This window comes from Centroberyx gerrardi, chromosome 7, assembly GCF_048128805.1.
Source record: "Centroberyx gerrardi isolate f3 chromosome 7, fCenGer3.hap1.cur.20231027, whole genome shotgun sequence".
In the NCBI taxonomy this organism is placed as follows: Eukaryota; Metazoa; Chordata; class Actinopteri; order Beryciformes; family Berycidae; genus Centroberyx; species Centroberyx gerrardi.
This window is the reverse complement of record NC_136003.1, coordinates 24,076,001-24,082,770: the sequence shown is the minus strand read 5'-3', so window position 1 is coordinate 24,082,770 and position 6,770 is coordinate 24,076,001. Positions and strand designations below refer to the sequence as shown.

At 44.9% G+C, this 6,770-nt stretch overlaps 1 protein-coding gene across 1 annotated transcript in view; it reads left to right on the top strand.

Annotated features, from left to right (window-relative positions):
* nkiras2 (NFKB inhibitor interacting Ras-like 2) overlaps nucleotides 1–6,584 on the top strand; it is a 415,504-nt gene extending 408,920 nt beyond the window's left edge. The window contains exon 5 of the mRNA XM_078284426.1: nucleotides 6,569–6,584. The gene's annotated coding sequence lies outside the window, so the exon portion shown is untranslated. The remainder of the gene's footprint in view (nucleotides 1–6,568) is intronic.
* The last annotated feature ends 186 nt before the right edge of the window (nucleotides 6,585–6,770 follow it).

The following is a 6,770-nucleotide window of genomic DNA, read 5'->3' as shown; positions in this document are numbered from 1 at the left end:
CACATTTCTATAATACAAATGTATTATCATGTCTATTTTTTCTGATTTTTCTCAAATTTTAGCTTTTTTTTTTCTTGTGAAATACTGAATAGTTTTCAGCCTCTAGGCCTCCTCTGATATTGAATCAAATGAAACAAAATAAAAAGGGAAAATCGTTCTTTGGTTGAACTCTGCACGCTTGTGACGGGGGTCGCAAGTAGACATCCCTTCGTTTTAAGGGGTCACAAGCCAAAAGATAAGATAAGATAAGATGAGATAAGATATCACTTTATTAATCCCCTTGGGGAAATTCGGGTGCCACAGCAGCAACTGGCAGAACGGTACCAGGGAAAAATAAGTACAGAAGATAATAAAGAGAAGAGGTAATAAGATAAAAAATAAAGGTAAATAGAGACAGTGCAAAAATGCAAATAAATGCAAAGAATAATATATATATATGTACTGTATATACATAATCAGTGGTCAGTTATTAGTGCCGGTCAGGGGAAAGGGGGGTAAAAAAAAAAAAGGTAAAGAACCACTGAATTAGAGACAGCTATGCCATTGGCGACCAAAGATCTGCACTGTGTAATGTTGTATATCACAATCTATTTACCATCCCATACATTACAAAGACCAATCCATGCTGTACCTTGCTGTATGTTGAATAATATGTGTGTATATTAGTGTGACTGGCCACAGTGCTCACAGCCCAAAGAGCCCAAACTGTTCCTTGCACTGTGTGGAATCTGGATCCGCTGCGTTCTGGCCGCCTAAACTCATGACTCAAACTTACACATCCATCTGGGATGACAGACTAATGAGAAAGATTTTCCTTTCTAAGGTACACTCTGCAGCTTTGGAATAGTATTGATGTTCTCTTTTTCTTCAGGTTTGTCTGTTGTTTTCCACCCGCAGACATTCTTCCAGTCAGTGCACAAACAGATGATAAAATATTGAAGCGCTGTTTTGGAACCGTGCAGCAGACACTTAATATTGTAATATCTTTCATGTTGACAGGTGGCACTGTGTAAAACAGACTGAATACAATCCTATTCACTTAAAAACATAGTCCTAAAGAACATTTCTATTTAATAAATTAAAAAACAACCTCAACTGAAGGCTATTTGAAAGACTGTGCAAAAGAATGACCAACTTCGCCCATGTTGGCCCAGTTTACAAATGCCTTCCTTCTCTGAGTAAACCTGGATTTGATGTACACACACACACACACACACACACACACACACACACACACATATACTCTAACTCAAGTGACTGTAGCACCTGTAGTGTGTTTGAGTTTCAGTGTGACGAAAAGAGAGCTGAGACGATCTGTCCTAGCTGCGAGTTCTCTGTGTTGTTTCCACTTGACATTCCTCTGAACGCCTCATTCATTTTTGTCAGCGCTGCATACTTCGTCCATCTGCAACACAAAATATGCACTTTCTGTCTTGTCGAACCGCCACAACCTGCCACATGAATTATCATGGCTGACAGATTGAAAGAGATAGAGAAAGTAAAATTGTTTATGCCGACGTGATTGACAGGCGGGCCTCTTAGGCTCATAGAAAGCCCAGGTGAGTCTGGGACAGAGGAAGCCTCTCTTTACTCAGAGGGTTTGTACCTTTCCAAACCACTGGGGTTTTATTACCAGGTCTTCAGATAACATTGTCCCTGAAACAGTTTTCCACGACCTGTCTGACCCCCAGCCATTGTTTCCAGGTTTTTTTTTTTCACACACCGATTTGGCCGATTACATCAGGAAGCTTCACACAATATGAAAATCTGACAGCAATGACAATGTTGCGCGCAGGCATACACACACAGACACACACACACACGCAAGCATGAAAACATGCATCCATATCTCTGTGGGGGAGAGTTGCATAACACAAAAAGGAATAGCAGAAGAGAGAGAAAACAAGTGGCTGTCACATAAAAGGAGGGGTGACTGCCTTTTTGACTAATTAAAGTGTTCCAGGCTCCTGGCAACCTTGAAAGTACTCCTGGAGGCATCAGCGAGTTCCTCTCTGGCATCAGAAAAATCAGCAGGTTTATTGTTGGTTCTCTGGCGTCCCATCCTCCACACCCATGCCCACAGCCAGTAATGCCAACAAATCAAGTCAACAAGTGCCAACACAAACCCTCACTCAGGCAAAATGAACGTTATGTCACCAAACCACTAGCTTTTGCCAGAACCAAACCATTATTCCAAATACAATTACCTCTTGGGTGTGAGAACCACATTAGCACAGGTTATATCAGAGAGTCATAAGATGCCAGATCTATATTGCCTCCTGTTTGACAGCCCGACCACAAGTGTGGCTCGTTACGTTCCCGAAGGATAGTGGAGAGCGTTGCGAAAACATCCATCTTAAGTTATGTAATCGTGTTTTGAGTCCCAGAGTCTTATTTTTCTCAAAACAAAGCATCAATATAATGACATGTGAAATCTCGCCCCAGTGGCAGATTTGTTTTCACTTGCTTTAAGAAAAACAAGATTTTCAAATTCAATATTTGATTAAATAGCTTATTAAGATGGACATTTTTTGCTGTGAAGTTACTCGATATAAAGGAGGTAGAAGGCAGTAAGAGAAAGATGAGTGAGCGAATGAAACAGAGGGAAATGAATTGCTGAGGGACAAATGTGGACTGCCATCTTCACTCCACTCTACAGCACATTTGTTTGTTTGCTTGTCTGTGTGTGTGTGTGTGTGTGTGTGTGTGTGTGTGTGTGTGTGTGTGTGTGTGTGTGTGTGTGTGTGTGTGTGTGCATGTGTGTGCATGTATGTGACCGATTCCCTACCCCAGTACAGTAGTGAACGGGGCGAGTGCTGCGGGTTGAAAATCAAGAGCTCGAACAGGTCCAGACCACCAGAATCTGTTCCCCGTCAGTCTGAAAACCCTGGACTCCCTCCCAGGCTTGTAGAGACACAGTCAGCCCACAGAGTTCAACGTGGGTACGTTTGTGAGTGTGTGTGTGCATGTATACATGTTTGTGTGTGTGTGTGTGTGTGTGTGTACACTACATGTGAGTGTGCATTCGTGTGCGTAGCGTCCTGCAATCCAAACAACAGAACTGGCAGTGTTTTTGTTTCTTTCCATGAGCTTTACCCACAGTGAAACTGAACCGTATAAGGAGTGACTTAGCAGTGGCCCTTGTTTTGGTTGGGTTCCTTACACAGCTTTTGAGTTGAAAAGTTCTCTCTCTAAGCTGAGTATGCCTATTGTATGGCTTTGAATGCGCTCTGTGCCAGTAGTGCCCCCACGTTGTGGCAGGATATGGACACCGCAGACAGAGGAAAACAGGCAGCAGCATCGGGTCGCGCTACTCTTTGTTGAGAATGCTTTTGTTGTTCTCAAGCCGTTTCCAGGGACTGAATAAATAGCTCTGCGTAACCAAAGGCATTTGCCTCCCTCGCTGCTATGAATGCACCACCATGAGAAACATATTACCAGCGGTTACGAGTGCTTTGCCCCTTTTGGAAATTCTCTCTCTCTCTCTGCTTTTCTTTTGAAAGCATTGCAGTGACACGTGAAAGCAATGTTCTCCATGGTCCGTCCCGGTCAACATCTAGGGGGTGCACATGGAGGATGTCAGCCAGGCTTTGAGGAGTAACATGTTTTGTCATGGTTCGTCTTGTTATCTATATGAAATACTAGCGCGTTATGGGACTGAGAGATAGGATCCCAGGTTAACTGTGGGAATGTTTCCAAAGATGATCCCCTGTCTTCTATCCTCTTTAGGTCCGCTTCTACCGGCCCCTGATAGCCGTCACCGTCAACAGGCCTCGGCACTTGAACTTAGAGTGGGTTTCTTGTGGATCTCGAAGATTGCCTGTGAAAGTCTGCGTCGAGAGCTTTGCATTTCATGACGCTGCCTTAGGTCAACACTGGAATGTAACAGGAGTGAACTAATTTGGAGGGAGCGACGGCGAGGCACATACCAAATTAGAGGGTCAGAGAGTGTCAAGAGCCTATTTAGTCTGTCAATACGATGTCAATTGAGCACATTCCGAAAGGGATGAAATGAGAATTCTTTGGTTAGCCGTACATGGTGCGACGAATGAGATTATCAGCCAGACGCTGGTGACATATGGATGGATTTGTGGCTGTGATGCAAAAGGTTGAAAAGGTGAGCTGAGACCAAGTTTGTTACAGAGAGAAGAGTTGAAGAATAAATGATGAGGACGGCTGGAGAGGTAGGCTGTCGTGAGCTCGTAAGTTTTCCAAACCCTGGAGGATAGATTACTTTCTGATCCCCCTTCTCTTGACTGCTCTGACATCAGTGCGCTCTCTCCATAACGAGAGTATAATCAGGAACATAAGCGTAAAGGAATTTCCCCATTATGTAAGGTGTGAGGGAACCGCTTCTAAGAAAACCGGTGCACTGAGAGAGATCTAGAGATAGGGAGATTGAGAGAGACAGGCAGAGTGAAAGCACGGCAGCAAGAAGAGACAGAGAGAGGCAAACAGAGCGAGAGAGGTCAGGCAGGAGGAGAGAGAGAGAGGAACGCTACGAGGAGCTGGGAACATTCACTTCCCTTCGTGTCTTCATCTAGACTCCTAGGAGTGATGGAAATAGGCCATACACTGGGCCAGCAGGTTGGCCTAGAGCGGCTGTCTCCAACCATGTGCTGTCAAAGGGCAAAAGTTAGCAGGTTTTCATTCCAACCAGCACATTTCACAAGTAAGTGTAATGAGATGGTGTATTGTTTGGCTGGGATGAAAACCTGAATGACTGGTATTATGGGCACCACACATTATGGGTATGTGTGGTGCCCATAATACCAGTCATTATCAACATATCTGAGCCACAAAGTGCCACAAAGTACCACACAGAGCCGCAAAGTACAACAAAGTACCACAAAGAACCACATTGAACTACAAAGCAGACCACAAAGTGCCACAAAGAACCATAAAGTACCACAAAGTATACCATGAAGTACCAGTACACGCTTTGTGCCAATAGTTGAAGAAAAATGGATAAAGAGGTTTGGAAAGGTAGACTGTCATGCAGTACAGATTATTTGTGGCACTTTGTGGTATGCTATGGGTTCTCTGTGGTAAGTTGTGATATGCTTTGTGGTACTTTTTTTTTAAATATTTGGCTGTGTGTGGTCCTTTGGCCATTAGTAGAACCCCCTGATGAAATAATCTTCATCTTCATAATGAGCTCTTTCTGACCGGTTGTCATAGAAAGAGCTCGCCAGTTGCTGTCCTCATGCACTCAGATAACAGAATATTTGACTACCAAGAAAAGTGGTTTATGTAAACAAATATTTGCACGCCAGGTGATTACGCTCATGATCCCATTTGCGTAGCGCGTTCCCAAGCTTTCAGCGGCACATCGATGAGAAACCCACGGTCAAATTCCACCCTGTTGTCAAACACAGTCGACCGTTGGTTATATAACGGATCACTTTTGGCCTCCGCGGCGTGGCTGATGAGAGGGCCAGAGGGTATAGCTTCTGCAACTTCCCAAGCGCTTTACATTTCGGGTTCCCTGTTCCGGATTTTTACGGACCTCGAGGGATCAAGGTGGGACGGCCGGAGATGCTGACAGCCTCGTCGTGCATGGTTGCTCAGCATGGGATGAAACGCCTGCTGAGGGCTTACAGCAGAAATGTCTTACAGCCCAGCGCAAACCAAGTTTAGTCTTGTGCATGCTAGTGTAGTGAAGAGAAGAAAGAATCAAAGAGAAGAGAAGAAAAGGCAATGTTTGTGATATTAAGGCAACCAGCTTACCATCATAAGAGAGATGAATAGGTATTGAAAAGATGACTAGATCCTCCAAAACCCATTAAGAGGGACCTCAGCTTCAATCCGCTGGGATTGTTGAGAGCAGGTTATCTGTGTGTCAGGCTGAGCTTTGGACTACTCTTTATTTGTTTGGGTCTGTAGGAGCCAAGTGCTCTCCTGCTACAAAGCCAGTTCCTCTCTGGTTGAGGTTTTGCTGTGCACCCACCTAAAAGCTTCAGTGGGGAGATAGCGCACACTGTCTCCCCATCTGTCTTAAATCCTCTCCTAATGGTAGCCTTGAACATCAAAGTCGCAACAACTGATCCTGAGAGTCTTTCTGAGAAACAGCCACTAAATCAACCACTTCAATCGGTCTGGATGCTTGTGCGCTTGTGTGCGCGTGTGTGTGTGTGTGTGTGTGTGTGTGCGTGTGTGCGCGGGCAGCAGTATGGAAACAATACCACCTCCCACTGAGAAAACAAACCCCATTTAACAAGGATGAGGAGGATCGGGGGGAATAACGGCGTAATGGACAGTTTTTGAAAAAAGGAAGGAGGCAAGTTATGAACATTTCTGGCATTCCTCCGCTCCATGCAGCAGCAGGATATTCTTCGGGGGAAGTGGTCAGTCGGGCCGGGGCCTCCGGACCACGACCCTGCAGGGAGCCCCGCTTTCCCCCTTATTGGCCACACTGGAGCTGGACTGGCCCAGTGCCGACCAGGGGAGGAAGGACACATTAAAGCAAGAATTCAGAATATTGGCAGGCGAGGCTATTGTTCAACCTGACTCAAATAAACAAGCAGGAGTGTGCGTGTGTGTGTGTGTGTGTGTGTGTGTGTGTGAGGGAGAGAGTGTGAGAGAGAAAGAGAGAGAGGGAGAGACTTTACTAGAGTGGAAAGCATTACTGTGTGTTCCTCTTCACAGGACACTGGCATTTCCTGTAAAGAGAGGCTGCTGGATATTTGTGGAAGACTGGCCCGAGAGAGAACTTTGTTTTCTTTAAGATAGACTGTTTCCCTAAATAGACCTACGTATACTGAGAGGAA